The sequence below is a fragment of the Glycine max genome, chromosome 3, assembly GCF_000004515.6.
Source record: "Glycine max cultivar Williams 82 chromosome 3, Glycine_max_v4.0, whole genome shotgun sequence".
In the NCBI taxonomy this organism is placed as follows: domain Eukaryota; kingdom Viridiplantae; phylum Streptophyta; class Magnoliopsida; order Fabales; family Fabaceae; genus Glycine; species Glycine max.
Window position 1 is genome coordinate 6,179,382 of NC_016090.4, and position 7,062 is coordinate 6,186,443.

Genomic DNA, 7,062 nt, shown 5'->3' on the forward strand with positions numbered 1-7,062 from the left:
GGAGGAGCTTGATGGTGCAGTGGAGTTTTGTGAGAAATCCCTATTATTGAGGGAGCCACATTAAAGCATTAACCACTTGGCATGTCACCTGAATTTTTTTTATATTTAATTTAATTTAATAAACTATTTTATTTACAAAAAGAAAATAAAGTTAAAGTGTAATCCACCCTCAGATCCACACTCTCCTCGTTTTAGTCCTCCACTATCGAGCTCTCCGACCGTCATTGCTCCGTCGCCGCCAAAACTGGCCAGCTCTCCAACCTCCACTGCACCATCAAGCTCCTCCAGCACTGCATCCATGCCCTCCGCCTCTCTAGTAAGCTCGGCGACCACATGGCCACCGTCGACCCCGAAAAACTCAATTTTGCCAAGGCTGCTCAGCTCCTCTTCGGGATTCTCAGCCTTTGCGACAAAGACTAAAAAAAAAATCAAACAATCCAACCACCACGGTGTGCCTCTATACCATCATTGATTTTGGTGTCGTTTGGAAGAGGAGGATTTTCAGATCTGAATCGCAAGGGAGCAGATCTCTTGTGTCCGAAGTCATCGGCCCTGTTCATGAAGAGGCACAAACCGCACTTCCCTTGCTAGTCGATTTCGTCGATGATCGTGTGAGTGTCATGAAGGTAAGGATGGAGGATTTGGTGCTTTTATGATCTTGAGAACAAAGGTTTCAGTCTGGTTAAACCATAAGAGTGTCACTGTGGTGTTGGATATGTAGACCATTTTGGGTGGAAGTGGGTATGGTCCTAGAATGTTCCCATTCCCCTCAACATCAACTCCCTCGTCAACAAGCGTGACTCTTTCCCCGTCCTCCGCCGCTGCGTCTTTGACTCCTACACCCCTCTGGTGCCAACACCGGAGCCGGAGCAATCCCTGCCATCAGAGAGAGGCTTTCGGAGCCGGAGCAATCCCTGCCATCAGAGAGAGGCTTTCGGCTGCCTCCCTTACCGCCGAGATTCTGACGAAGCATGTTAGATCTCTTTGTTCCTTCAACAGATAAGATTTTGTCCTGTTTGAGCTCTAAAGAAACCGTCGAACCTGATTCCGTGGTATGGAGGGTTGAGAAATTCAAAGGTGAAATTAAAGTTTTGATCTTTTTGGGCTTGGAATAATAGGTTTTGTTTGTTTTTTTGTGGGTGCATAATTGCAAAGGCTGAAAAGGATGAAGTTGCTGAAAAAACAACACAGACAAGCTCTTCTTCTTGATAATTTCTTGGGTGTTGATGGGCTTGCCCCTGGGCATTCACTTCATGATAGAAAACCTGTTACCTACGCTTTAGGTAAGAAGTTTTATCATAGTTTGTATTTTGTTTTCATAGCAGGAGTTGGCCTCTTCATTTTCCTCATTTTTTTTCTTTTTTGCATGGACTACTGGAGTATATTAGACAGTTCACTTTTTTTTGCAGTTGATTGTTGTGGGTATGTTAGGGCCCTAGGTACCTTCTGGGGCAAGTAGCATGAATAACCAATATCTATTTCATTCTTTGGAAATGTTTGGTTTTAGCATAACTAAAAAGTTTTCCCCATGGACCTGGGGGGCTTCTGATTGAGAAGTACAAGGATAATTTAGTGGGACTTTTTGATAGTTGACTTTGGGTTTTTGGATCATTCATTGAGTTGTTGGATCTAATAAATGTTTCATTGGATTTTGCATAGATACCATGCGCCCCCCATACAACCATATTTGTAATTGTACTGTCCTATACATTGATAGTGATGACTGATGAACAGTGGTAACAAAATCTGGACATGGGTAAGTTGTTGTTTTGGATTGTTTGATTTTTTTTAGGGTTGCTGATCTGAGACGAGGATGAGGAGTATAACAGAAGATGGGTTGTTGACAGGAGAAAAATCTGAGTTGGTGGTGGCTTGTGGTGGTTTGACAAAGGTCGAGTAGGGTTCATGTTCGTTGTGGATGGTATTACTTGTAGTTTCGTATTCATCGATTGGGTCTGATGGTGTTGTTTATTGCCTTTGCGAGAAGTCGGCTGTTCAACTACAATCGTGAACCAACAAGCATCTAAACAAGTTATTTTGGTGATGTGCTGAGTGGAATGTAAGGATTTATGCTCTTTATTGAAACATGGTTGGGTTGGTGCTATGTTTTGTTCTATGATTTTAAATTGCTTTTGTTTATGATTGCAGGAAGTTAAGAACTGTAGATTTTGGGTTTGGGATGATGATTTGAAGAAATGATTGAACCAAGACTCTGAAAATAATGGTGGCGTGGGAAGTAATGTGGGTTGTAGAAGTAATGTGGATTTGAATCATTTGTTGTCACACAAATGAAGAAGCTAAAGCTGAAGGTTACAACAAATGAAGAATTTGTTGGTATGAGGAACAAATCATGGAGTTGAAGAAGATGTTGGCTATAGAAGAACATCAAACTCAGACAAATTCTGAAGTTGTTGCTGAACTGAGGAAAAAAATGGCAAAATAACATACCAAGATTAACACTGAACGAAAGATGATCAAGGTTTTAGGATGCATTGTAGTGTTCCTTTGAGATTTATTGAGTGTTGTTACCATTGCATTTGCAATGAAGTAGTGTTCTAGTAGGTATGATAATGTGGTCTATAGTGAAGCATCAACAATTGTGATGACATGCTGTTTTAAATCCTTATGAACCTTTTTGTTTTTAGGTTCCTATGAAATTGATAATTTTGCTATAGCTCCCCATAAAAATATGTAGAATTTGTGCTAGGTCCTATCAAAACGACACCGACACCCATTGATCGCATTTCAGGTCAATTTAACTTTATTTTATTTTTTTATAAATAAAATAGTTTATTAAATTAAATTAAATATAAAAATAAAAAAATCCATGTGACATGTCATGTCAAAGATACATTTAATGAGACTCTTTACGTGTGTCATTGATGTATCCAACTATTGAACACGTTGTCACGTTTTGATCAGAGACTGGACAAAGACTAACTACAGTGGTCTCACACGAACCTACCTTTTGAAGTTTCAGGAATCCAGTGAGAAGTGAGAAGTAAAAAAATTTCTAGGATTAGTTAGAAAATTTAGATATATTTTAGGGATCTCAAACATATTTAAGTCTTAAAAATAAGATCCAATAAAACTGTAGGAAATAAAAACATATTTTATCTACATTTTATAACAAAAAATATTGTGGGTTACATTTCATTACATTTTGCAAAACCAAGATATACCCAACAAAAACGAAGAAATAACAACTACAAAGTGAATAAGTTAGAAAAACCCATAAATTATTCCATGACATGATCTGTATAATCAAAATTCTTCCATCCTTTTCCTAAAAGCATAGTAATGGAAAAACAACACAAAAAAATCACTTGAAGGGAACTGCCATGCATCAGCAATATAATGAGTTTCAGATCAAGTTTCAAATATATAAGCTGAAACAACAATCACCTTTGCGACAAATTTATTGACAACTTGTTTCTTCTTAGCTCCTATTGCACTAGCTAACATGTTGAATCTACACAACGGAATTCCCTGAAGCAAAAAGAATTGGAAAAACAGTTTTAATTGGAATGTTGAATTAAGAAGAAAAGTATAGGATCCAAAAAGAAAATAATAATAAAGTAGATGTCAGTCATCAACCTGTGTAGATGCCACTCATGAACCAATAAAATTAGGAGGATTTAAACTAATACATATATAGACTCTAAAATCGATATGTTTAGAAAGTACTATGTTCCTCTGATTTCTTGGTGGTACTTACGTTATTATAGACAAAAGTAAATTCTATAAGAGAAAAATTTATAGTTTTTAAAGCACTGATAAATAACTAACAAGAAATGCTAGGAACTTCTCTTGCACACTCATTTGAACATACTCCCTCTAATTGGTTAAAATTTAGTAAAAATTACAAAATTTATTGAATGAATTTCTCATAATTTTGTAAATTTTAATAAACTTTAATCAATTAGAAACAATGCATTTGAACCAGTGTACATTGCTAGTATTCCTCCAAAATAAATATTCTACCATATACACTCCGGTCTTATTGGCATTATGGACTATAGGTTATAGCATCCAATTGAGAAGAGAAATGTTCACATACATGTACAAGTCATTTTGTTTTCTTTTAGTGAGTTTATCATTGTGGGCTCCCACTCTCTCAGAACAGAAACATGCGTTCAAAGAAAACGAAGAAGTATTAAATGTAACACTCTTGAATATAAACAAGGGACAACAAGTGCATATGAACACATGTGGGCATGCAGAGAAAAAGAAGATGCTGGAGGCATGAAATAAAAGAATGATTAGATGTATAGTTCATAGATACGCAAATTTATGCTGGGAAAACTTTCCCCCACCAAACTTTTGTGTACAATTTACTCATGAATCAAGGTTGCTTTTTATATAGAGATTTCATACATAAGACCAGTCCAGGTTCTATCAAGTAAGCTTCATACATAATAAATAATAACACACCTCTTAAAATTTACACATATATTCAACAAGACAAATAAATATCAACAAAAAGTTGACAGAGTTAATAATAAAGAAAAACTTAAACTTAAACCCATAAATTCTTTTTCATGCATGGCACATTGATATCAGCCACATGATCAATGGATGCTAAATTCTTTCCATCCATCCATTAAACATCAAACATCGCAAACAAAATCACTTAAAGGGAAACTCCATCAGCAATATGAGTCAGCAGATTTTATATGAGCAAAGTCAGATTAATTGTATCAAAGTTAAAGTACAATTACCCATGTGCTGACTTTGTTAACAATTTCTTTCTTCTTAACCATTACTGCAAACAGGTTCAATGGCTGCTTTGAAATTCTCTAAAGCATAAACCATTGCAAAAATAGTGTTAAAAGGAAATGATCGAAGAAGGGTGAAGTATTGAAGGAAAATTAATAATGCAGATGTCAGTCGTCAATGTTAGCCTACCCATAAAATTAATTGTCAGGATTTTAACTTATATAGATCCTTTAAATTGATATGTTATTAAACACTACGTTCCTTTGATTTCATGGTTCTAGTTATTCTTTTATGCAAAAGAACATTTCTAAAATGAAATATTTATAATGTTCACGGCACAACAACTAACAATTTAATTGTCAGATTCGCATTATTTGGCAAATTATAGCATTCAATTTACAATAAGGTATATGTAGTGCCCATATTTAGCTTCTAAGACTAAATTCATCAGAATCTTAACTGAATTTCTAAACTATAAATGACTGGCTGAAATTTAGCGCATATTTCACATACATTGTTTATACCCGAGCTCCACAGGGGCCACATTTCCAAGTTAGATTTTCTGGGTACAATTCCTGCAGGCAATGCCTCATTTCCAGATGGACAACATTGTCTCTATTGGAAAAGGGTTCAGGAACAAAATTAGAGGTAACTAGTTTTTATTTTTATTTTTTTCAGCCAAAATAAATATTATTATCCGGCACATGAAAAGGATTTCCCCCATAAATACACACAAGCTTGCATGCATTGGATTTTGTATCCGGCATTGTAAGATAAACAAAGTGAAAATTTCACATGACAGTTTCAAAAAATATTACAGCAAGAATATAAACTCAATTAAAATTAAACAGATAAAAAAGGTAAAACATTTGAAATTCTAAAATAAAACTAGAAACCAGTTGTTCACACAAAATGATACACAATTAACAGCAATCAAAATTTGGAATTTGTTTAAGTCCACTTCTGGACCTTGAACTCCAAGGCCCATGAGTTAAGACGTCGATATTTACATATAATTCCCTTCCATCAGGTAATTCTATAGTTTTAAACAACAATTTTAGCAAAAAACTCAAAACTGAGGTAGTTGAGAAGAGATAAAAAGAAAACTATATTTCTCTTTTGGTCATACTTTATAATTCATACAACACCTTATATAGTATTTTCAAAAACATTCAAGGTTTGATATGCTCTGATTCATACATAAGTATTTCCTAAGAGTTATTACTTTAGATTTATATATGGAATAAACATGAATAACAGCTTTAAAAATGAAAGAAATAAATTCTAGCTAACACGTTTTCCAAATTCGCAAAGGGACAAAAATCGAAATACAGCATATTTTATTTGAGAAGCTCCGGAAGAATATGCCATTGCTTGGGAACAAGAGCACTCTGGATCTTTATTTGTCCTTACAACCTTTAACAATGGAGCCACAAAGTAACTGGAAAGAGAAAAGAAAAAAGAAACGAAAAGACAAACAAAGTAAAGCAACAACTTCAGATCCACAAGATAAGATTAACAGATACTAAACAAGAGAGGAAGCAGGAGAATGTATGAATATAAAGCAATTTCATCTATACTTGATCATATGACATTCATTCTTTGTTTTCTACTTTATGATCTTTGACCAGAAATCAATGACCGGTGGAGATCATTGTAAAGCAATTACAAACCTTGAATGATTTTGTTGATCCTTTGGATGGATAAGGATTAGATTTAACTCTTGCTTATGTATGTTGGAGTAATATCCTAATCGACCAGAAAACAGAAGGAAGAAATAATTTCATTGGACCTGGCTGTCTATAAAAGTGTGAACTCATACATTCACACTTTCACAACAAGACATTGATTTATATATAATATATAGATTTATAATAAACAAATTAATATTAACTACCCCACGTACTATGTAGATATCTGTATAATAATTATACCACAATTAAAACTCCGGGGAGACGTTAACGTGTCAGACACGCAGACACTAGAAAATAATGATTATTTTGGGTATTAGACGACACTAATTCATAATAAACTACAATTTATTATTGTTTAGAAACTTCTCAGTGCAAACCTTTTATCTTCTCTATTCCTTTGCTGGATTTTTTTTTTTTAAATCATGTTATCTTTGGTAATGATTAATCTCCGAAGAAAATATGACTGATAATCTTTTATGAGGTCTTTCTTCTCAATTTTTCTAGATCCATAAGGCTCGAATACTAGATCTTACTTGAGAGGTCAGGGTCCAAATTACCATGGGCGTGTTGGTTCCTTTGCTTAATTTTAATATCTCTCATAAACAAAAACCCCAACATAACAATGGAATCTAGCTAAACGAACTCCTGA

At 34.6% G+C, this 7,062-nt stretch overlaps 1 long non-coding RNA gene and 1 pseudogene across 2 annotated transcripts; one reads left to right on the top strand and one right to left on the bottom strand.

The window, feature by feature from the left end:
* LOC100775260 (disease resistance protein RML1A-like) overlaps window positions 1-6,534 on the bottom strand; it is a 13,260-nt pseudogene extending 6,726 nt beyond the window's left edge.
* Window positions 86-2,672, top strand: LOC100775263 (uncharacterized). Of its 2 annotated transcripts, XR_136435.5 has the most exons (4): window positions 97-1,052; window positions 1,156-1,283; window positions 1,660-2,059; window positions 2,149-2,672. It is a non-coding gene; the product is annotated as an uncharacterized lncRNA (long non-coding RNA). The 2 variants fall into 2 exon arrangements; XR_003266458.2 differs by having other exon boundaries at window positions 86-1,052; window positions 1,156-2,059.
* Window positions 6,535-7,062: the final 528 nt, after the last annotated feature.